Raw genomic sequence first — 26949 nt, forward strand, 5'->3', positions numbered from 1 at the left:
CATTCTAGACCAGTATTGCCAGTCTTGGTCGAATGCAATAACCGTTCTACCTTATGGACGTTAAAATCGCCCAAAACGGTAATATCAGTGATAAGAGTGAGGTTAAGGTTAGTCAACTGTGTGAATATGGAGCTAAATATGCTGGGCCCTGAAGATGCACTGGGAGAGAGATAAACTACAGACACATATTTGTTAATATTTAGGAATTTAGTTTATAAAATAAGTATTCAAAATTAGCTGAAGTGAAGTTCAAAACAGTGTTAACTTCAAATTCAGGTTTACTATAACAATAGGTGCCACCCTTGTTACAGAAGTTTGTGAGGAGATGGTAACCGTGAAAACAAAATGGGGCTATGTCAGTAGAGGGAGAGATTTAGGTTTCTGTGAGAAACAGGGTTACAGGGTATATGGACTGGAGGAAAAAGTGAATGGAATTCAGAATGGTACTAAGGCCACGGATATTAATGAAATATAAGGCCGAATCATCGCTTCTTCGCTGATGAGGATGAAGAATGTTTGGAACAGCCGCTGTTGGCACAGTCACTTGATTGCAACCAGGAGGACCCTATGCCACCAGCCCTACCGTGCCAGTGGTGGCAGTCCGAGATACCACTGGCTATACTAGCTGGTAAGACTTAGGCAAGATCTGATCAGCTTAAAAATTTCTGGGCCCTATGACTTCAAAATCTAATTTTAAGAGCAAACTGTACTTGACACTAAATTTTCAACATAAGTTTTGATTTCAGCATATGAAAATTGGTAAGAAACACTCTATAAATCTATCTATCTATCTATCTATTGCCAGATGCCTTTATCCCATAAGGGGTGGCCACAAACAAATCGCCTCCATGTCGCCCTCTCCCCCACCATTTCACTGCCCTGCTCCCAGCTCACACACCCCACTCTCATATACGAGTACCTCTCCACTCCATCCTTCCATCTCATCCTTGGCCTACCCCTTCCCCCCTCCACCATACATACATGCATACACTTTCCTCATCAGTCTCTCGCTCTTCATCCTCTCCACAAGGCCAAACCACCTCAGTGTGTTTCTCCTAACTCTGTCTATCACATCCACATTTACACCACAATGCTCCTTCACTTCCTCATTTGTCAGTCTGTCTCTCCATGGAACTCCACATGCTCCTCTCAGATAACTCATTTCCGCTTTTCTCACCCTTGACTTGTGTCCCTCCAACAAGATCTGTAAATACTGAACACTATTTCTTGCAGATTTGTGAATCATTTTCGTAAGGTGCGATCATCACAGACTCTAAGAAGGGAAGGACCTGAGACTAAGTTGTATCAACTCATTGACAACACCTGACAGGTCATCATCCAGTGGTACGCAGTCCGTGGGAGATGATATTGAAATGATGTAGCGTGACAAGGCATCATCTACTACATTAGATTTACCAGAAACGTTTTCAAATTAGGATTAAAGTCCAGAACTCTCTCACAGACCAGCAGGCTAAATGGCATGACACATTATTTCCCTTGAAGTTTTCCCACAGAGGGAAATGGTCAGGTTGGAAATGAGACAGTAATCATAAACAGTCTTTGAAATATTTAGAGCCTAGACTTCTGTGAGGGCTTCCTAGTGAATAACACTGCAGAGTTAGGATGCGACAAGCATAAGCTATTACAATGCTTTCTTTTGTCAGCACCAGTTTGAATTAGCACTCTCTCTAATCATTGCCAGAGGAGCCAGTGCAGAGGAAGAAAGGCTTATTATAATAAGGAAAGATCAAAACTGAGTAATTTATAAATGTATCCTTCATGGTAAAAAAAAAGGTACCATATGCCTGTCAGACCATAAGAATAGTTCATGCCACTTTAAAAATTTTGTTGTTACGCAGTTTTATCATAACCTTCAATGAAGAGATAATAATATCCAGAGACGCCTAAAAAGCTACAACATCAGTGTGAGTTGGAAAGCTCTTAATTCCTCTCTCCACGTGACACGTTTGTCGTCATTTGGACGTGTCTGCGACTATACTCGATGATGCATTTGTCATCATAAAAGCATTAAAACCTGTCAAAGAAAAAGTTTTCGGCCGATCGGCGTAATTTTTGGATGTGTCATAGTTCCCGCGCCTCTCATCAAAAGTAATGACTTTGCAACCTCGGGGCAAGAGACATGCGGCAGCATGGGCCGGTTGATTAGTTCCGGATCAGCTGTCGAGGCAAAAAGGTAGTACACTAGGCATTTAAATTGTAGTCTATTTACCCCATCCCAGGACACTCATCATATTCCACTGTACCAGAAGTGCTTGTTTTTACTTTTTGGGCAGTATTGTGATTAGATTTGATATTTTCAATAGGGAATTAGGTTTTTGTGAATCATTCCTGGCCATTATGAGCCGTTGGCCCAACGAAGATTGTGCTAGGCCTACCCTGTTTTTTGGCATGTCCCGGCAACTACATTCCCTCTACCCTGCACCCAATGTGAGTACTCAACTATTGAATAATAGTGACAGTTAATCAAGTGACTATAGCATGCAATAGCTAGTGAGGAAGGACATGGTGAAACATTTAGCAGAGGGAGGCGGGAAACCGCCTCACGACATGGCATTGTCTTGAACGGAATATTTGGCAAGGTGTTGATGAAGTCCTTTTTTTATGCTGATATGTGGTGGATAGTGTTATTGTGCAACAGACAGGAGTATAATGCAATGAGGTACGTGATGAAATATTGGCTAGGGCAGGAGTCACGTATGCCTTACAGCCACAGCACGCCTTTGTCAGAAGGGGATAAAATAGAGGAGATTTATAGGGATATTTGATTTTATCATATTGTTATATTTATTCCGTATGCTTTCTGTGTGAAATAAAGCATGAGTGTTATTAATATGTTTATTGTATGCTTGTGTGGATGAACGTAAACACATCACCACATGCTCGTCGGAAAATATCGTCTGCGATACCTTAGGTATCGCAGATGTGACATACAGAGCACGTTCAGGTACTGCTGTTGTGAAATATACTGTACGTCTCATAAAATGATGGTTTTGATTATGTGTATTGTGAAATAAAATCATAAACACTGCAGTGTCATCACGTAAGGGAAACATCACCTGCTACACCTTAGTGGACAGATAAGGACCACGTACTTGTACTTGTTGTGGTGTAATATACTGTTTATCTCATATATTGATAGATTTGGTTATATTTTATGTGAAAGACAGTAAATGACTGATCCAATTGCTCATAGGAAAGAGTGCGTCTCATACAGCTGAGTTAGTACAAAGGTAGCAACATGCAGTGCAATGTTAGGAACAAGTCCATTTACATATTATTGGTGAAATATACTGTGTATCTCATACAGTGATATATTTTGTTATTTGTTTATGTGAAACGAAAGTGAAAGTAAACCACGTGCTCCTCTAGAATTCATTGTCTGCTACACCTTACTGCCCAGGTATGGGCCACATAATTGACCTACGTAGGACGTGCATTTACATTTTATTGGTGAAATATACTGTCTCTCTCACATATTGATAGATTAGGCTACGTATTATATGGAAATAACATGAAAGACTGAGCCACGTGCTCGTAATGGAGAGTGTCTGTCATACACCTGAACTAGCACAAAGGTAGCGAACTGCAACCTGAGATAACGTAATTGTAGATGGTGTAATATACTGTGTATCTCATACAGTGATATATTTTGTTATTGTTTTTGTGAAAAGTAACTGAAAGTGAACCACGTTCTCCTCTAGAAATCATTGTCTGCTACACCTTACCGCCCAGGTATGGGCCATGTAATTGACCTACATAGGTCGTGCATTTACATTTTATTGGTGAAATATACAGTGTATCTCATACAATGATAGATTATGCTACGTATTATGTGGAAATAACGTGAAAGACTGAGCCACGTGCTCGTAATGAAGAGTGTGTGCGTCGTACACCTGAACTAGCACAATGGTAGTGAAATGCAATGCAAGGTTAGGAACATGTGCATTTACATTTTTTTTTTGGTGAAATGTACTGTGTAACCCATGTATTGGTACATTTGGCTATGTTTTATGTGAAAAGACTGTGAAAAACTATCTCACTGCAGCATGTTCTCGTAAGGGAAACACCATCTGCTACACCTTAGTGCACAGGTAACGGTCTACGGAACACGTCCATTTACATGTTACTGGTGTAATGTACTGTGTATCTCATAGTAATGATAGATTTGGTTATGTGTAATTTGCAAAGAAAATGAAAGAGGTAATCAGGTGATAGTGGCCCCTACCTGTGCGCAAAGTCAGGTGTAGGAGACGATGTTTTTCGACATACATGTATATCATGAACCCTTGCGTTGTGCCAGTGTTGAGCCAAGTTCTTGGCTGGCTGTGAATAAAATATCTTGATTCCTTTATTTCAGCTCACACTCTTACCACAACATTGGACTGCCACAGGGTCCACAATTCCTTATACAGCACTTTATTCTCCAGTTGGCTTGCAACGACAGCAGTCTTGCAAAGATGAAATGCAGGTTGACACCACATGAGTGGCATCAGGTCCTCGATGAGGTAGAGTCGGAGAGTGACGTTGAGAGTGACCGTTCTGGGATGGACAAGGTTGAGGTGCCACCATCCGGTCAGCATGTGGAGCTGCCGTACCGGCTTCCATCGTAGGAGACCACACGACCATCATCGGCTGGCTTCACCAGAGAACCCTTCCCACCAGTACGACCTGCCAGTCCCACCACTCTCTTCATTGGCTTCCAATCTCCAGGCCCCTCTGCCTCCCTTGGCAAGCCAGTGCCACCGGACGCCATGCTCCTCCACTTGCTTCTGCCATGCAGGATGCTTTGGTGACATCCTCGCCGGCCAGGCCGAGGAGACTGGTGTCCCCAGAGCCCTCTGTCTCGTCCTCGTCATCGTCCGAGGCGTCCCCTCCCAAACGAGGGCGCCGTTGTCCGCTGCCTGGACATGGGGGACGTCCAAAAGGTCGGAGGGCACGCTGAAGGGTGTCGACAGGCCGACCCGCTGCCACCACCGCCACCACTGCTGAAGAGGATCCTGGGTGGAGCATTGGCCTGTTCACACTGAACCATGGGCCGTTCACTGGCTCCCCAGGGATCCAGGTGGATATTCCAACTCTCCTGCAGTTCTTCCAGGTCTTTTTCATGCGGGAGCAGTTGTCACACCTCACCGTGGAAACCAACTGGTATGCTACATTCCTGGGGTCTCAGCTGGATGCCTGGTTCTCCTGCAATGAAGAGGAGATGGCCAAGTTCCTGGGGTTATACCTTTTCGTGAGGGTCGTGCACATGCCGACCATCAGGTACTACTGGCGGAGCTCCGAGCTGCACGACTACCCTAGGGTCCAGTGGGCGATGAGTGGAAGGCTTTTCACCACCATCCTGAAGCATCTCCAAGCCTTCAACTCGCTCGCCACTCCCCGGGACAACCAAGATCGGCTCATTCGCATTTGCACGATCATGGAGTACCTCCTTCAGCAGTTCCAGTCAGCGTACCTACCCAAGGAGCAGCTCAGCCTGGATGAGGGCTCTCTGGGGTGGAAGGGCCGGCTGTCCTTCCGAAGCTACAACTCCCAGACGCCCACCAAGTATACCATCAAGAGGTACATGCTGGTTACGTTGTCCTCGGGCTACATCTGGAACCTTGAGGTCTACATGGGGGTGCAACGTACCTTCCAGAACACCGTGTTGTACCTCGTGGAACCGTTGAAGGACCATGGCTATAAGTTGTTCATGGACGACCATTACAATTTGGTAGCCCTGTGCGAATGACTCTTCACTACAGGATTTTACGTGTGTGGGACCCTACGGCTGCATAGAGGAGCACCACACCTCCTGCAGGCCATTGCCAGGGCTAAGAGCCTGGCCTGCCCAAGGAGGGTATGGCATACAGGTACATGAACAATGTGCTAGTCCTGCTGTGGAGGGATAAACGCATTGTGAACATGGTGTCCACCTTCCACACTGCGGACACCATTCTGGAGAGGGTTCAAGGAAAGATGCTGGGTAATGACTGGTGGACGACCTATGTAGAGAATGTCGTTCACAAGCCTGTCATTGTGGATGGGTACAACAGGTACATGGGTGGGATGGATCATTTCAATCAGATGGTTCAGTACTACCCCATCCAACACCGAACTGTCAAGTGGACGAAGATGATCACATTCTACTTTGTCCAAATGGCACTGGTCAACGTGTTTGCCTTGTATAAGAAGTACAGATGCACTTAAGTAACTCTCCTTGAATTTGTGGAGCAGATCATCTACGATCCTCTGCATTTCCACGAAGAGGACTGGCTCGCATCTGGACACACACTCCACCACGTCCCTGACCTACCTGCCTGGTGGCCAGCACCAGCAACACCTGGCACCCAGCAGGCACGACCACCAGCGCCAGGATGGGCCCAGCCACCACCGGCACCAGCACAGCCTGCAGGACACCCCACACCATCACCACCAGAAGCAGGGCCATCACAGGTGCCACCATCACCATCGGTACCACCTGCAGGAGGTCCATCAGGGGTGCCAGCACTGTCACCAACTCCAGTTGCTGGTCCGTTGGAAGAACCCATGCCTAGGCCTGCAGCTCCTGCACGACAGGACCACAGAGCACGAGGGTATCCAAGCAAGCGTCACTAGGTGATTGACAACGACGTGAGGTTGGATCGCACTCTGGGCCACCACTGGGTGAGAATCCCCAACAAGAAGAGGCTCAGGTGAACCTTGTGCTTCAAGCTGGGGGTGAGGAAGGGCACTAGGAACATGTGTCCTGTATGTGATGTGCAGCTTTGCATCGGTGATTGTTTCAACTGGTACCATACCAAGCGATACCTTCACTAGTGGAGCACACACACACACACACACACACACACACACACACACACACACACACACACACACACACACATACACACAAGAGAAGGATATTTGTGAAGCACTAAACAAGAATTTCCAATCAGTTTTTACAGAGGAAAAAAATTTTGAGAGGGATTATGTGGAACATGCATGCCCACACATACTACCAGATATACAAACATCAGAAAAAGAAATACAGGAGGAGCTAAGTAAATTAGACAAAGGAAAAGCAAATGGTCCTGATGAAATTTCATGTTGGGTGCTACGTGAATGTGCAAAGGAGTTAAGTCACCGCCGGATTAAGGGGGGAGGCCCAAGGGGCCTGGGCCCTGGGCCACCCACCATGAAGGGGCCTCCCACCAGAGCAACTTGTGTTCATTTCATTTCGTGTTTATGCATTACATATTACAGCATTGGATGAATAGTCCCCGTTCAGTATTTCCTAACTAAAAGTGTCCTATTGATATATTAGGATTTAGGTTATCAGTCTGTGGTGTATGCCATTGGGGGAGTTGGAAAGGGGGCCTCCCTTCCAAGCAGGCCCCGGGCCTCCCACGTGCTTAATCCAGCCGTGAGTTAAGTAAACCATTATTTTTTATTTTCAAGAAATCCTTGAGTCAAGGTAAACTACCTGATATTTGGAAGAAAGCAAACATTGGTCCCTTATTCAAGAAAGGGAACAGACAAAATCCACTTAACTACCGACCAGTATCACTAACCAGTGTTGTAAGCAAGGTATTAGAAAAGCTTATAAGAAAAGCTTGGGTAAATCATCTAGAAGAACACAATATGATAACAGAAAGACAGTTTGGTTTCAGAAAAGGAAAATCATGTGTTACAAATCTGTTGAGCTACTATGACAGAGTAACAGACACATTACAGGAAAGAGAAGGATGGGTGGACAGTAACTATTTAGATTTCAAGAAAGCATTTGACACAGTACCACACCAAAGACTTTTTTGGAAACTGTTCCATCAAGGAAGAATTCGAGGCAAATTGTATTGTTGGATGCAAGATTTCCTCACGAAAAAAGAAATGAGAACAGTACTAAAGGGAAATTACTCATCATGGAAAGAAGTGACCAGTGGAGTACCACAGGGCTCAGTGCTGGCACCAATCATGTTTTTAGTGTATATAAATGATATAGATAGTAACACTGGAAATGAAAGCTATCTAAATATGCTTGCCGATGATGCAAAAATACAAAGGAGAATTACTAACACAGACTCTTGTAAAGAGCTACAAGAAGAATTAAATAAACTTCATGAATGGAGTAATACATGGCAAATGGAATTCAATGTGGACAAGTGTCATGTAATCAAGTTTGGTAAAAGTGGAAAAAGACCTGATTCGGATTATACGTTAGGAAATAAAACCCTACACACATCAGAAAGAGAGAAGGACCTAGGTGCGATTATCAATAACAGACTATCTCCGGCTGACCACATCCGTGAGACACATGTATACACTGCTTGCAAATATGAGAATAGCATTCACATACATAAATGAAGACATGCTAAGAAAGATAATAACATCATTCATCAGACCAACCCTGGAGTATGCATCAGCAGTCTGGAGTCCTCATCTCAAAAAACACATAGACAAGATTGAAAAAGTTCAAAGAGCCGCTACAAGATGGGTACCAAGCTTTAGGGATCTAAGCTACGAAGAAAGACTAAATAAACTGAATCTACCAACACTACAGGAGAGAAGGACAAGAGGTGACATGATTATACTATATAAATGCACATCAAGGAAGGAGAAAATAGACATAAATGATTACTTAACGTATGGGGAAGCATCAGCAAGAGGACACTACAAAAACTTGCACAAGGAGAGAGGTGATAAAGACATAAGAAAATTTAGTTTCCCAAATAGAGCGACTGATCAGTGGAATGCACTACCGAATGAAATAGTGTGTGCGAAAACAATTCACAAATTTTAGGATATGTACGATAAATATAGTTTAAGACACGGGACAGTACGAGTTTGACTCATTCCTGTAAAGATACAATTAGGTAAGAATTAGGTAAGAACACATACACACACAGTACATAACTTCTCATCTCCCAACCGATATGGTCCTGCAGGAAGATCATGGCCACTGGAGAAGTATGTGATATTCTTTTTTTATTTATCTATTTACCTCTATTTATGTCAGTATATTTAAATATACATATATATTGTTGTTTTCCTCAACACAAATGACAGGGAAATAAGTACAGCTTCAGTTTCAGTTGCTAGCAACAGGTATAGTGTTCATGTGTGGTTTCTGAGAGGACTAAAAACAAAACAGACGTAATTACATAAAACAGTTGGTATAAAACCAAAGAAAGTGTAGCTAGCAAGCATAAAAGTGTTAGCACTATCTATCTATCTATCTAATGCCAGACGCCTCAATCCCGTTTGGGGTGGCCACAAACAAATCGCCTCCAAGTCGCCCTGTCCCCTGCCATTTCACTGCCCTGCTTCCAACTCACACCCCCCTCTCTCATATACCTCTCCACCCCATCCCTCCATCTCATCCTCGGCCTCCCCCTCCCTCTTCCCCCCTCCACCTCACTCACATACACTCTCTTCGTCAGTCTTTCACCCTCCATCCTCTCCACATGGCCAAACCACCTCAGTGTGTTCCTCATAACGCTTCCTATCACATCCACATCAACACCACAATGCTCCTTTTATCCTCATTCGTCAGCCTGTCTCTCCACGTGACTCCACAGGCTCCTCTTAAATAACTCATTTCCACTGCTCTCACTCTTGACTTGTGTCCTTCCAACAATGTCCAAGCTTCACTTCCGTACGTTAGAGTTGGTATCACAATACTGTCATGTAGTAACTTTTTTCACTTCCATGCTCACTTCCCTGTTTCTTATCACTGCTTTCAAAGAACCAGCAACCTTTCTTCCCTGCTGTACCCTTTCAAGCACTTCACCCTCCAAACCTCCATCCTTACTCATCACACTACCCAAGTACTTAAACGTACTCACATTTTCTAATTCCCATCCAACCTCGCTGTACATTCACCAACTTCACCTCTCTCAAAGACCATCACTTTACTTTTCCCTACATTCACCTTTAGATTCCGTTTCTTACACACTCTCTCAAACTCAGCCACCAAGCCTTGCAGCTCCCCTTCGTCTTCACTCAACAACACAGTATCACCTGCAAACAACAGTACAGGGAGTTTCCAAACACTATCCTCTCTCACAAGGGCCACTCCAACATCCACTACCCTACCTTGTACATCTTTTATTACCCCATCCATGTACAGATTGAACAACCATGGAGACATGACACATCCCTGTTTCAAACCAACTTTCAAAGAGAAAAATTCACTTAGTTCACCATCCACACGCACTGCAGCCTTCGCACCATCGTACATACTCTTCACAGCATTCAACAACTTCCCATCTACTCCATATATTCTTAACACTTTCCACAATCCTTGTCTATCCACCCTGTCATATGCTTTCTCCAAATCCATGAAAGCCACATACAACTTCTTTCCCTTCTCTAGAAACTTTTCCACTAACGATCTAAGAATGAATATCTGATCTACACAACCTCTTCCCTTTCTAAAGCCTCCCTGTTCTTCTCCAACTTATTTCTCTGTTCTTTTTCTAACTCTGTCTATAAGTATCCTACCATACACTTTTCCTATTATACTAAGAAGACAAATGCCCCTATGATTACCACACACTTCTTTTTCCCCTTTTCCTTTGTACAAGGGAATAATTGTACCTGACTTCCAATCCTCTGGGACTCTACCTTCCTCCCAGGCCAATCTGCACATCTTCCACATCCATTCTACTACTATCTCTCCCCCATGCTTCAGCATTTCACCACACACTCCATCAATTCCTGGGGCTTTCCCTGATTTAACTTTCTTCATTGCTTCCACAACTTCTATCCTACTGATTTCTTCCTGTCTTCTCACCTCCCTCCTTCTCCCAGCCATTCCCCAGCCACTTATGCTTGCATTACTTCCATCCTCTACGTTTAACAATTCCTTAAAGTGTTCTCTCCATCTGCTCACTTTTTCTCCCTTCTCCACTAGTAATCTACCATTTTTATCTTTCACTCCCCTGCTAACTTCACTTCCACCCTGTCTTACTCTTTTCACCTCTCTCCAGAAAATTTTCTTACAGTCCCTCCACTTTACACTCAAATTCCTTCCAAATTCCTCATCCACTCTCTTCTTACTCTCTCTTACTAATCGTTTCACCTCTCTCTTTCTTTCTACATATAACTCTCTCTTCCGCCTCTCAACTTCTTCCACGCCCCTATTTCTCATCCATTCATTGTATGCTTTCTTCTTTTGTGCCACAGCCTGTGTCACCTCTTCAGTCCACCACGCTGTTCCTTGCACCCCCCTCCGTCTTCTCTTCCTTCCACACACCACATCACATGCTGCACATATTTCTTCTGTAAATATCTTACACACACCTTCCACGTCTCCCATCTGCTCCAATTCATATTTGCCCAATCGTTCCTCCACTTCTCTCTTATACACTGCCTTTTTCTCATCCTCTTGTAACCTTTCCACTTTCCTTGCAACTACTCCTTCCTCTCGTCTTTCCCTTCTTCTATTCCTCCATCTTACTTGCATTCTACTTCTGGCCACCACCAAGTAGTGGTCAGAAAGTCCACTCCCCCAACCTCTATACACTCTTGCATCCATTACACATCTTCGCATCCTTTCATCCACACACACATAATCAATCATTGCCTTCCTTTCATTCAGTTCACCACCCACCCTTCTCATCACTCGCCATGTATACCTGTGGATCATTTTATGCCTGAAGAGGGTATTGGCTATCACCAACCCCCTCCCAGCACAAATGTCCACTAACGCACTCCCATTCTCATCTATCTCAGCAGGCACACCCCGCTCACCAACTATTCCATCCACCTTCACATTCCCAACTTTACCATTCATATCACCAATCAAAAACACTCTCTCATTCCTTCCAAACTTTTCCATGCACACTTCTGCATTTGTCCAGAACTCTTCTCTCACTCTTCTAGCACGATCTTGCGTTGGTGTATACACACACACACAATTGCCCACATTTGTATTCCAACTTTCAACTTTACCCATACAGTCTTTGACCCAACTGATCCATACTGTCTTATGCTCCTCTTCCATCTTTTACTCACAACTATACATACTCCTTCCTTTGCCCTCTCATTCTCACCTACTCCTGCACATATACCCCATCCATACTCCCATTCTCTCACACTCTTACCTCACCATTTTGTTTCAGTTATTCCACATACATCCACTTTCGCACCCTCAAGCACTTGGACAATCTCTCTCTCTTTCACCCCCATCATTCACTCCCCTTACATTCCAAGTTCCAATTACCATGTCCTTCGTCCGGTCCTTGGGCGTCATCGTTTGGTCAGTCCTTGTCCGAGGCTTATTGTTTGTTTTTTTAGTTAGTTGTTTTCCGGGAAGGGGCACTAACCCTCCGGCAACCCTTTCAGTCGCCTTTTATGACAAGCAGGGATACTGGGGGAGTATTCTTGAAAAACCCTCCTACCCCCAGGGGGTAGTGTTAGCACGCTACAGGAAAATAATGTAAGTGAGAGCGGCTGACGGCAGGTCAGAGCAGGGCAAAATACATCGTAGTTTTTTGCATTTTTCTCGAAACCTACGAGACCTAGGATAACCGTTTTTTACTAAGATGAAAGGGAATGAAATTGTGCATTGGATGATGAAATAAATACGTAACAGTGCCCAGAAAAGTTCATTGCAAAAGCTCCCTGAATTAAAAAAAAAAGCTGTGTCGAAAATGGGTTTTACGTCTTCACTTATTACTCGAAGATCATACCTTGAATCAAAGTGAGATCTCCCCCCCCCCCATTCGAAAGCTAATAAAATTCTCTTTCGATTGATGTATAACATGTAGAGATTGATTAGTAAACATTCGACTTATGATGTTGGGAAGTGAAATCTATGATCCCGAATGTTTATTCTGAGGGCCCTAATGTATGTATAGTGTGTGTGTGTTTTTTTTTTTTTGCTTATCGTGTAGAACAAACATTGACGAATAGGAATATGTGGGTTTTGTGGCAAAATAAATATGTTTGAGTGGCGAAAATAAGCCGAAAATGCACATTTTTGGACGGCGACCAGGGAAGGGGGAGGGGAGAAAAGCCTGCATGACATAGCCCAGAAAACTTAAAAACTTCATGTGCAAAGGCGTTAGTCACTGAGATTATACAGTATCTTCTGAGGTATTAACTTCATGAACATCAATCGTATGACCGAAGTTGTGTCTAAAGAAAGTGGCAATTATTCAAATAAATTTTTAGGCCTGCTGATAGCTGCCTTTCGAAAACCTGTATCAATGCTTCCATGTGTTCTGGTATGTTAGGGCTTACGACAATGATCTCAAGACTTGCAATAACGGAATGTCCAACCATACCATGCAGAACTATGTCAGTAAACCTCATAAAGATTAGAGATGGATTTCTTAATCCTTCCGTGGCAACCAGCGTCAAATGACGCATGGCTGTAGGATGGCCGCAGGCGTCATTTTGAGTGCGGTGTGTAGAAAACGGCAAAAATTTTGGGAAAGTGAATGAACGTTTTGAACATCTTGAGACTGACCTAAACTACACTCCCAGACACCATATCCATCAGTTTAGTGGTTGCCACTGTGATGAGTGGACGCCAAGGTTTCGCACCTGGCCCTACATCCACCCCCTCCCACTGCCACACTCTGCATGCACAGAAGGGACTAACCAGCCATAAAGTCAGGTCTGAACTGTTGAGGAGAGTGATACAGACCAGACTGGGTCAGAAGATGGCCACAGTAGCAGGGAGGAAACGAGCAGCGATGATAGCGGTGACAAGTGGTACGAAACACCATCTGACAAGGAGGAGGAGGACTCCTCTGAGGATGACATTGCTACTCCACTACGTCGTGGGAGAGCTGCACCTCCACCAAAAAGACAGAAAATGGTGGCCAAAGAGCTCTTTCCTGAAGGAAAGGAAGCTGAAGAGAGGAGTGGCACAGAGGACGATGAAGCAAGAGTGCAGGTGCACACAGCCTGCACAGGCCCACCACTTCACGTTCCATCTCACCACTTCCCTCAACCTCACGTGCCATCTCACCACTTCCCTTAACCCTATGTGCCCCCTCACCACGACATCATGCACCGGGGACATCATCTACTGAGCCCGAGATGAAGTCAGTGCCTCAGCATGTATGTATCATGCGGAGGACTACATCGCAACGTGGGAGGCAGACCAGGCAGCAGTCGGGAGTGCGGGTGTCCCCTTCCCGAGCAGCCTATGGATGGAAGGAAATGTAAGAGTTCAGACCAAGGAGTTTTGCTTTTGACAATGCGAACTCCAGTGTTAGGGACAGGACAGGACTGACGGCGACGAGCTCTGTCATGAGTTTTTTCCTCCTCTTCTTTGACGAGCAACTCATGACAACAATTGGCACAGAGACCAACCGTTTTTTTTTTATCAGACAGCAGCAGACATGGCACAGGAAGAAATGTATAGGACACGACGTTGGACTGACGTGACAGGGCTAACCTTGTATGTATTCATGGCACTGATGATATTGATGCCCCTGGTAAAGAAACATTCTCTTGTTGACTACTAGACCACCGATGTCTTGACACGGTCGATACATTCAGCAAGACCATGGCACGAAACACGTACCAGAACATCCTACGGTTCCTTCATTTCTCCGACAACACCTCGGACCCAACAGACAGTTTTGCGAAAGATCAGAATTGTTTTGGAAAACCTCAAAGGCAATTCAAATGCTACTTTGGGGCTTTTCAAAAGGTTGTCATTGACGAGTCGCTGATGTTGTTCCGGGGCCATATACATTCCATCAAAATGTCATCGCTTTGGCATCAAGATATTTGTGCTGTGTGATTGTGATACGGGTGTTATCCTAGATTTGATAATATACACCAGGGCAATGACTGATAATCCCCATCATGATCGTGTTGGCATTTCTGGTGCAATTGTAAAGCAAATGATGGAAGATTATGTAGGTAGAGGACACATACTCTACAGTCTACACAGATAATTGGTACACCTCTCCTGAATTAGCAATGCACCTGCTATCACGAGGCATTGGTTCCTGTGGCACAGTGTGGCCAAATGGACGTGGCATGAAATGCTTCTGTGAGGAGCAAGAGAGAGGTACAGTGCTGTTGCAATGTATCACAAATCTCCTTACCCTGCGATGGTGAGACAAGCATGATGTGCACACGCTGTCAACTGTGCACACAGGTGCTCTCGTCAATACAGGGAAAGTAGATTGTGCGATAGGCGAGCTTATTCGAAAGCCAAATGCAAACACAGGCTAGAAATGTAACATGCACTTGGTTTATAAGAGCGACATGCAGATTGGTAGTGTGGAGTGCATTCATCATTGTATCAAGTGGTACAAGAAACTCTTTTTCCACACTATAGACGTGTGCGTGTTGAATGAGCATCCTACTACTGCCAGAAAACCGGAAAGACGATCTTGAAGAGGAAGTTCGTGCATGATTGTGTGTTCGAGCTATTGCAGGAGTACAGTCACCAGTCGGCAGTGCCAGGGGGGCATACAAGTGCAGTAAAAGACACACCAGACTGATTTGTTGGAAAGGATTGGACAGCACAGCACTAGGCTACATGGTGAAGTTGCCACCACCCGCTGAAGCACAAGGCATGGCGAGAGGGTCAAGAAGTGCACAGTTGTGCTCCCATCTGTGCAACAACCAAGAGGCGGGAGCGAAAGTGCACCAACTGGCAATGCAACACGTGCAAGGTGCCTCTCTGCTCTCCCAGCTTCGCCAGAGTATCATTCCTTGTCGAGGTACTAGCTCATTGTTTTTGTAAATAGTACAGTGTATTTATAAGTGTGATTTTAAGTAACTTTGTTTACTGTATTGTGTTTATTTCTAAAAGTAAGGAATTGCTATAGTGAAAGATAGAAGTGTTTGGAAATGTAAGGGAAAGTAAGTAAGCCTCGAAGATAAAGTGAGATTCAAAGACAGTGACTTATCTATGTTTACTTATGACCTGCGATGGGAGGGCAGAGAGGAGTAAATGTTGGCCTCGCCTGACTCCACAACTAGCACTATGCACAAGAGGTTAGTATTCATTTTTTTTGTTTCATCCTTTCAGTGTATTATGTTTGCCTCTATTTATTTTCACTACTGTTTTCCGTTTGTGTTGCTCTTGTATTTGATTGTGAAATACTCATATTCGATGATGAATGCTGTTGAAAGATATATTTACAAGCACAAGACACCAAAACGCTTATTTTAAAGTGGCCATGCTAATCTCAGACAATATCGTCTTTTTCCGTGTGAAGTTTCCCCAGAAAGACAGAGGGAGACCCATTATCTCGACCCAGGCAGAAAGTATCATCTTTCTCCTCCCTTGCGACACACAGACAGCTAACAACATACAGGATAAACATGAAATACTTGAATATAAGAGAAAAATACTTGTTTTGGGCTATTTTTACGTATTTGTTCAAGATTATTTTTACTGTTTGGGAGCATTTTACATATTCCTTGCCTTGCACTACCATTTCACCATTGTTTTAGGCATGCACTTGATGTTTGCGTGGCTGAAAAGGCCTCCACTCCCTTACCATTAATCAGCTTGGGCCAGGTGCTAATCGCGGCTCTCTTCGACTTTCAAACCTCATGGGAGAGCCTGTTCACTTTATGGCTGACATTTTTCTCGTTTAGATCTAAAAATAAAATCTCTCTCCTTTCTTTTACTACAAACTCCAACACCCAGACGAAAATAATAACTCCATACTATGATAAGCATAATAAACTCGAAAAAATTTAAAATAAATTCATATATTTTTTCTTTTTTCAAACCTCAAGTATTACGTACTGAAATGGTTCCTAATCTTGTCATTTCACACCATTTGAGCACCACCGACATTGTTTTTGTTTTTAAAAAGATATAACTTTCTGCAATGTTGGACTGCGACAAGACCACGCCTGGGGACGATATTATCTGCCGATATTTTCGCAACTTCCGCGTTCAATTGCACGCCACAGGATGGTTCTAGGAAGCTGATGGAAAGGGCATCGGAACTTGCTCTTCAATATGGCAAAAAAAAAAAAAAAAGAAAATCTATTTTTCGATACTCCGAAAAAAGACAGCGAGGTGGGCCTGTTGGACACGGAAATCTCCACCCGTTAGGCCACGGAGGGGTTAATCAGAGAGGCAACCTCTTAAAATGGTAATACCCTGATGGAGAATTAAATACAGTGATAGGATGGGGCATCTCTTCCATAAGCACGAAGTAACGACGCAGTTGTTTTCTTCCCTAAACTCAAATAATTCTATTAAAACCAGAACAGGGACTATTCCAAGGACTATCTGATTTTCCGATGACATAATTATGAAGCAACTCTTATTAATGTGTCAGTCACAGCTCATCAGAGCTGGGCACTTCAGTAATCACTTCTGCAACCCGCAAATTCTGCAATTGCGGAAGTGTGATTTCGTTTGCGGACTTGCGTTTGAAACAAATTCAATGCAAATTTGCTGGGTTGTGCTTGCGGAAGGACTTCTGGAAAGACAAATCAGCCTGCAAACATCTACGTGGCCTAGCCCAGCAGGTGGCGTCTTGGCGAGCTGCCGGCTCCCCGCCACCAGCCGCCACTCCCGCACTATTGCCATATGTACGATAAATATTGTATACATACGATAAATTCACCTACGGTAGGATGTACACACACCAAAGAAAGTATCGTTACACCTACTGCACGATACAAACTGACACCACGAATGAACGTTTGATAACTACCTTCCTCCAACCCTACCGAGACAGCTGGATTGTACTTTTTTGAGTGTGTGTGTACACACACTCAAAAAAGTACCGCTACAGGAAGGTCCGATGAGTTTCGTACTGAACAATGCAGCTATCTCGGTAGGGTTGGAGGAAGGCAGTTATCAAACGTTTCATTCGTGGTGTCAGTTTGTGTCGTGCAGTAGGTGTAACGATACTTTTTTTGGTGTGTGTACACTCGCGGAAAAAACAATCTTTACACTGGTGTGCTGTATATATATATTTGTGTGAACGGAATGAATCGTGTGAAACATCAGTCTGTGACGTTAGCAATGCTGAGTCAGGGACAAGTGAGATCTCCAACAATTGGCCCTGGCCTGAGTAAGATTCGCTCGTATAAACGTGTCATTGAGAAACACTTGCATAAGTCTGTAGATAAGTGATATGACCATCCTACCTTGAGGGTGTGACGTGAACACATATCTTTATTACAAATATACATATTACATTATTATACTTTACATCCCTGATTATTACATGTATTTCCTATAAAATCTATCTATCTATCTATCTATTGCCAGACGCCTCAATCCCGTTTGGGGTGGCCACAAACAAATCGCCTCCAAGTCGCCCTGTCCCCCGCCATTTCACTGCCCTGCTCCCAACTCACACCCCCCTCTCTCATATACCTCTCCACCCCATCCCTCCATCTCATCCTCGGCCTCCCCCTCCCTCTTCCCCCCTCCACCTCACTCACATACACTCTCTTCGTCAGTCTCTCACCCTCCATCCTCTCCACATGGCCAAACCACCTCAGTGTGTTCCTCATAACGCTTCCTATCACATCCACATCCACACCACAACGCTCCTTTATATCCTCATTCGTCAGCCTGTCTCTCCACGTGACTCCACAGGCTCCTCTTAAATAACTCATTTCCACTGCTCTCACTCTTGACTTGTGTCCTTTCAACAATGTCCAAGCTTCATTTCCGTACGTTAGAGTTGGTATCACAATACCGTCATGTAGTAACTTTTTCACTTCCATGCTCACTTCCCTGTTTCTTATCACTGCTTTCAAGGAACCAGCAACCTTTCTTCCCTGCTGTACCCTTTCAAGCACTTCACCCTCCAAACCTCCATCCTTACTCATCACACTACCCAAATACTTAAACGTACTCACATTTTCCAATTCCTCACCATCTAACCTCGCTGTACATTCACTAACTTCACCTCTCTCAAAGACCATCACTTTACTCTTCCATACATTCACCTTTAGGTTCCGTTTCTTACACACTCTCCCAAACTCATCCACCAAGCCTTGCAGCTCCCCTTCGTCTTCACTCAACAACACAGTATCATCTGCAAACAACAGGACAGGGAGTTTCCAAACACTATCCTCTCTCACCAGGGCCACTCCAACATCCACTACCCTACCTTGTACATCTTTTATTACCCCATCCATGTACAGATTGAACAACCATGGAGACATGACACATCCCTGTTTCAAACCAACTTTCAAAGAGAAAAATTCACTTAGTTCACCATCCACACGCACTGCAGCCTTCGCACCATCGTACATACTCTTCACAGCATTCAACAACTTCCCATCTACTCCATATATTCTTAACACTTTCCACAATCCTTGTCTATCCACCCTGTCATATGCTTTCTCCAAATCCATGAAAGCCGCATACAACTTCTTTCCCTTCTCTAGAAACTTTTCCACTAAAGATCTAAGAATGAATATCTGATCCACACAACCTCTTCCCTTCCTAAAGCCTCCCTGTTCTTCTTCAACTAATTTTTCTGTTCTTTCTCTAACTCTGTCTATAAGTATCCTACCATACACTTTTCCTATTATACTAAGAAGACAAATGCCCCTATGATTACCACACACTTCTTTTTCCCCTTTTCCTTTGTACAAGGGAATAATTATACCTGACTTCCAATCCTCCGGGACTCTACCTTCCTCCCAGGCCAATCTGCACATCTTCCACATCCATTCTACTACTATCTCTCCCCCATGCTTCAGCATTTCACCACACACTCCATCAATTCCTGGGGCTTTCCCCGATTTAACTTTCTTCATTGCTTCCACAACTTCTATCCTACTGATTTCTTCCTGTCTTCTCACCTCCCTCCTTCTCCCAGCCATTCCCCAGCCACTTATACTCGCATTACTTCCATCATCTACGTTCAACAATTCCTATAAAATACTGAAGCATTTTGTAAACAATTGTCGAACTGTCTCGGGGTTCATAGTGCACAAAAGTGGGGCAGTACTGAATTAAAACATTGCTGTAAGAATTATCAGATGCCTAAAAGGTTGAATTATGTTTTAAGCGCAGGATGCTCATACACCCTTTAGTATTTGTGTAAATAAAAAGGGGGGGGTCAATATTATTACTCTCATGCAGAGTATCCTTTATATGGATGTTGACAGTCTAATTGGGCTGCAGATAGAGATAAAGGAGGGTGTATCTAGCTATATATAAATATAAATTATTTATAAAAAAAAAACAATGTATGAAGAATATATGGAGAGAGAGAGAGAGAGAGAGAGAGAGAGAGAGAGAGAGACGTGATTTGATCTCTATTTACCGCCTCGCAGAGTGGATTTTTTTTTATGGGAGGAAGAAGGAACCAAGGGCAACGAACCCGCAATAACAGTTCCCTCCAAGAGAAAAACAAAATACAATAGAGAGCCAAATTCAAGATCCGATCATTTCGAGATGCCTGAACACATTGTGTTTGAAAGACTGGAGATCATAGGAAGCAGGAAATACAAACAAAGGGAGACAGTTCCAGAGTTGACCTGTTGCATAAATGAAGGACTGGGAGTAACGGTTAACTCTTGCATTAGAGAGTTGGACAGAATAGGGATGAGAGTTTGCTGCTAGACGGGTGCTACGCGCCCGTCGTAGAGGTGGAGAAATGCATGCACAGTTCAGAGGAGCAGTGACCATTGAAATAGCGATAGAAAAGAGATAAAGATGCAACAGTGTGGCGAAGAGACAGAGGTTGAAGGGAGTCAGTAAGAGGAGGAGAGTTAATGAGACGAAAAGCCTTTGACTCCATCCTATTGAGAAGAGCTCTATGTGGGGAGCCTCCCCACACATGAGAGTTGTACTCCACACAGGGGCGGATAAAACCCTTGTATAGAGTCAACAATTGTGCAGGGGTAAAGAACGAACGGAGTCGGCTCAGCACACCCAATCTCTTGGAAGCAGCTTTTACAAGAGATGTAATATGATCTTTCCAAGATAAGTCCCGAGTAAATGAAACCCCAAGTATGTTCAAGGATGATGCAGGATTAAGCTGAATATTATTAAACATCAGTGGGTTCACCTGTGGAAGATTTTGTCAGGTTGATAGGTGTAAGAACTGTCTTAGATGCATTAAAAACAAGATTATTTTTACCCCAGTCAGAGATACGAGCCAAGTCAGACATTAGGTGTGCCATGGCCTCATCCCTTGTTTGTTGAAGTAACTGCTGAGATGGGCGTTGCGGGAACCGAATGGAAAGATGAAGGGTGGAGTCATCAGTGTATGAGTGGATAGGGTCTGATGTACACCTTAGAAGGTCATTGATGAATAAAAGGAAGAGAGTTGGTGATAGGACAGAGCCCTGAGGAACACCACTGTTGATAGATCTAGGAAAAGAACGATGGCTGTCTACAACAGCGGCTATAGAACGACCAGAAAGGAAGCTAGCGATGAAGGCACAGATAGAAGGATAGAAACCGTAAGAGGGTAGTTTGGAAATTAAAGATTTATGCCAGACTCGATCGAAAGCCTTTGAGATATCAGGTGCAATGGCAAAGCTTTCGCCAAAGTCCCGAAAGGAGGATGACCAGGAGTCTGAGAGGTAGGTGAGAAGATCGCCAGTGGAGCGTCCCTGATGGAACCCATACTGACGATCAGAGAGAAGGTTGTGATAGTAAAGATGCCTTAAAATTTTTCTATTGAGAATTGACTCGAAAACTTTTGAAATACAGGACGTTAAAGCAATTGGACGATAGTTGGAGGGTTGGGAGTGGTCACCCTTCTTTGGGACTGGCTGAATGAAAGCAAACGTCCAGCAAGAAGGAAAGGCACAAGTTGACAGACAAAGGCGATGAGTTTGCCTAGGCAGGGTGTAAGCACAGAAGCACAGATCTTGAGAACAACAGGAGGGACTCCATCAGGCCCATATGCCTTGTTATTATTGAGGCCAGTGATGGCAGAAAATACATCAGCTGAAGAAATTTTAATGTCAGCCATGAGGAAGTCAGAGGGGGGAAGTGATGGAGGAACAGCACCGGAATCGTCTAAGGTGGAACTGGAGGAGATGCTGGCTGACAATAATACATTTCGATGCAACATTATTTGAGATACAATAAATCAGTTACAAATGGGCACAAAATGTCAACGTCTTGGCCATGTGCAACATGGACCTAATTGACTTGTCATAGGATGAATACAGACACTACAGTTTCTTGAGATAAGAGACCAAGATAAACCTCGTTTGTTCGTTCGTTCGTTCGTTCGTTCGTTCGTTCGAGAGAGAGAGAGAGAGAGAGAGAGAGAGAGGGAGAGAAAGAGAGAGAGAGAGAGAGAGAGAGAGAGAGAGAGAGACGGAGGGAGGGAGGGAGGGAGTTTTCACGTATATGTATTTGTGTGTGTTGGGTTAATCATAATAAAAAATATCAAATTTCACTGAGATGTTTATTATCATATAGGCTACTATTACCTTTAGATCGTATGTCGTTAGGCAACTGAATATATTAATGTAAATGAAGGTTGTTCACACTATTGTCTTAATGGTGGGGGTTCTTTCGAAGACTCCAATCATATACTTGGCGACCTGCAGCAGGGTTACCAACATCGCAACTGAATGGATGCAAGTATTATCAAAAGATTTCACCCTACATCGAGAATGTATAGAGCGTTTGGTGTAAAGATTGTTTTTTTCATAAGTGTGCAATAGCATTTTTCATTATCGTACATTTTGTACGATAATTTTACGATTCCTTCAAAGAGAGAGAGAGAGAGAGAGAGGGAGAACGGCTGAAGATCAGATTCATCTCTTTTTTATATTCAAAGGCTTAATACCTAGCTCACAGGAAAGGAATAAAAATGAGTATAAGCCAAGAGGGGCAATGTTCATACTCTTGATTAATAATAAAGCATAACATCGTCATAGCAAGTCATACTCTACTTTACACTGGAGGGTTCCTCACTACATTATGTGCTTTTTGGGGAGAGGGTAAGAAATAAGAATCTAAGGATAAAAGCTAGCAAAGATGTTTTTTCCTCCAATAATTAAAGAAAAATATAATGCCTAATTGAAACTGAATTTATTTTCGAGATTCTTAGATGTTATATTGTAGGCTACATGTGTAAACTACATCGATACAAGAAAGACTTGTTTAGCATACAAGCCAATAACGAGATGAAAAGTGCAAAGATGTGCTGTGAAGTCTCCCAGTCCACCTAGAATATGTCCTTTAGTCTAAATTTCAAATTTGTCTGGCTTATAGGATTGCTAATGCCAGTATTTCAATCTCAACAAAAATCATTATGTAGATAACTAAGAGATTAAACAAGAACATACGAAATGAAACTGAACACAGTTTTTCCAGTCTCCTTACCAGACAACCACCTTACCCCATACGGTACCAATATAGGTAGATATATAGACAGATAGATAGATATACTATGTGTTAGAGTTGTCTCAGTTGTTGGAGGAGTCTGACAGTGACTAAGGAGTGAGGACTGAGGAGGTTAGAGCCGAGGAATAGAGGTGGGCTGGTGTGTTAACTTGTCAAGTGTGAGCTGTGGAGCGTAATAATTTGATTCGTTTATATACAACAGTGAAGGATTTACCTTTGATTTGTAGTAAAAACAGTAATATACTACTGCTACCAATAATAACTGAAATATACATTTCAGTTTTACTATAACTATAATTTCGTGTAACCCATTCATTACTTTGGACAATTTCCAGACTTCATATAGTCACCTATTGTTAGTCAGAACAGAGTAAATAAAGGTATAATTGTAGTGGATGAGTAACTAGAGATGATTTTTATCTCTTTGATTATTAAAAATATCATCCTAAACTTAATAGAAGATGCAGTGCCAAGACACAGTAAACCCGTCCCCGGCAGTGATTTTAGTGTTGACGTATGAACTCAACAGGATATACAGTACAGTCAAAGTTGTCACATTTAAAATTTGCAGTAAATTGGGAGAAAAATGACGATTTTATGCCCATTTGAAATTTTAGGCCTGACCCACCTGACATTGATCCCCCTACCGCTAACTGACGGGTGACCCCCCTGATTTAATGAGGCATGTTATAGGATGCAGATTTGAAAAGTTCACTTTTAGGTTTTGGTTTTATGTCGATGTGACGAATTTGAAAGGAATTATATCGAAAAAAACGATATTTTTTTATTTTTTGGGCCTAGAGCCTGGGCCTTGGCCCAATTTGGCCCAAAATTTCATCAGCTGATCAGGTCATACCTCATCATCCCTGTAATTTTAGTCAAAATCGCACCAGTAGTTTTCACGTGACGTTGTTAACCCCTTAACCGTGGGGTGTCACTTTCGTGACACTTGGGAGCAAGGGATCATACTGCGGGGCGTCACTTTTATGATCCTGTGTTATTTTTGAATTTGCCCGGGCTTTCAAGTGGTGGCTTGTATCATCTATCAGTACTACCAGTGTCCAGCTATATTCAGTTCTGCTAATGTCATCTATAGTCCCATCCACTGTTGACAATTTAGCCATTTTTCTCCTCTCCTTGACTCCCTCCCCTCCTTACCTCCCCTCCATTACCCTCCCCTCCCGCCTGACCAGCTGCGCTGCACTACACAAATGCTGGTCGGATTTTTCCACTCAGTTTATCCATTGAAATGTGCCCTTTGGCCAATTCTTATACAAAATAATATATAAAAGAAAGAGAAAAGGTAATTGATACTGCCACACTGGAATGGGCTAATTGTCACCTGGCAACACCTCATGTGCACTCATTTGCTAATTTTCCCTGTTTATTTCCCCTTGAAATATGCCATATGACCTGTTTTCATAATAAAAATATATATAAGAAAGGAAGGGAGAAGCCTAAGTGATATTTACATTCACCGGGAACTACCTAATTTATTATGTATTGTCTAGATTTCCTGCCAATCATTTCATAGCATATATATTAACAGCTGTCACCACACTGACACTGGCAGCCCTTCACTGCCCCTAGGTCACAGCAATCAGGTTACTGTCGTCTTTCAAGGTGAAACTACGTCGGATTCCCGCCTGTCCAATTCTGATGCTTTTTAGCCCCATGCAAAGGGTCCTGTGACCTCTACCCCTACTGAACCTCGTGTGGAAAGGGGTAAAGGGCTAAGTGACTGCTGTGGAACGTGAACTGGCTAATTTATCAATGATAATGATGGACAGTGACTATGATCTTTCTGGTGGCTCTAAAACAGTGCAAGTGGAAATGTATATAATGTGTAAATAATGTGTAAACAGCAAGTGAAAGCAATGAATGTAAATATAACTGAACAGTGTAAAACAGTTTTATAAGTTACTGCAAGTGACAGTGCATAACATAGTGTAAAATAGAAATGTAAATAATGTAAATAAAATAGAAAATGTAAATAGAAATGTAAATAAGTAGTAATATAAGAATACGAGTATATATACTAGAAGTAATGAAAGGGAAAGTTTCACTCTAGCATGTATGAATACTAGGATGGCGACAGGTAATAATCCTATAATGGTATACAGAATAAAATGAAGCTGATGCCAGGGTAATAACAAGGATAAAAATGGTTTGTGTTTACGTTTAATGCATTTGCAGAACTGCTAATTTCAAGAATTTTGCAGATTTGCGCTAAGCGGAAGGCAATTTTTTCAGTTTGTGGATCTGCATTGCAGAAGTGAAATTTTGTTCACGGTGTCCACCTCTGCAGTTCATTGACTATGTAACAGTCTGTATACAGGCACAAACTCTGGGTGAATGCCAGGTTAATGTAATGGAGTGTTTAACAAGGTCAGTTTTACCCAGTTTTCACCAGGCAAGGCTGCAACAAAGCAACTCAAGCAACTGATCCCTACATTCCACATAAACACTGTGTTTCAAAAGAGGTTCACTGGCTCCAGAAGTACTCACTGAGGCAATCGTGATATTACTGGGTGCCTGAATCACTGAGCAGATTTCACACACAGAGAAGAATAAATCCTGCATTCATGTTGCTTATTACATTCATAAACTTGGATTTACTGATAGACAGTGTCATCATTCCTCTTTATTAAATCGCTGCTGTGTGGGACCACCTTGACGTGGTGGCAGGGCTTGAAGCATGGCTGGCAGCACCACCTACTCTGGAGGCATATTTACCTTTGTAGGGTTCGGTATTTGTTAGTCTCGTGGACCAAGCACCTGGTGAAGGAGGCCTGCTGGTGATTTTACCCTCTGCCCATTTGCCATCTAGGGCATGTGTTTGCTGTGCGTGGTGTCCCATAATGCTGGAAAATGGGAGTCCTGGGAGTTAAGTGATGCTGCATGCAGCACCCTGCAGTTAGCAATATACCTCTTTGGTCCCTTATTCTGGCTAGATGGGCGGCCTGGTTGGACGGCCAGCACAGCCTGAGCTGTGGCTTGCAATGCAGTGCTTCCCAGACTGAGCTGTGGCTCGCAATCCATGGGTTACATGCTATCACTGTGGGGGGCCTCATGCTGCATTTTTTTTTTTTTTTAGTAACTGAATGGAGGAAGGAAAAACAAATGAAAAAAAAAATAATAATCTATACACCAGATTACTGGTGTCCTCTGTTCATAAAATATCTGTAACAATTAGACTTGAACAGTTGTGGGTGGAAATTTGGAGGGAAACAACTCTGGGGAAACAAGTTCCAGAGAGATGCAGTTCGGGGAATGAAAGAATTCTGATAGGCAGAAGTTCTGCAATATGGCTGAGTGACATTCCAGTCGTGAGCGCTACCAGATGCCCGAGTAGCACGAGGGAAGGCATGGAGAGGTGGCATCATGGACGCAACTTCGTCTGAGCATTTGCCCAAAAAAAATAACTGTAAAATAATGCAAGGTAGGCAACATTCCTTCTTACTTGCAGGGGAGGTAGTTTATTTGTAATGGCAGGGTTGTTAATAATTCTAACAGCTTTGTTCTGAATTTTATCTAGTTGTTTTAATGCAACCTCTCCATATCCATTCCACAAGGGTGAGCAATATTCAAGTTGAGAGCCCACATGACTCTCATAAATTATACCTAACTGCTCATCGGCGAAGAAGTTACGGACTCTGTACAATAAT

The sequence above is a fragment of the Coenobita brevimanus genome, chromosome 3 (genome assembly GCF_032717465.1).
Source record: "Coenobita brevimanus isolate Jiangsu-jjx chromosome 3, ASM3271746v2, whole genome shotgun sequence".
In the NCBI taxonomy this organism is placed as follows: domain Eukaryota; kingdom Metazoa; phylum Arthropoda; class Malacostraca; order Decapoda; family Coenobitidae; genus Coenobita; species Coenobita brevimanus.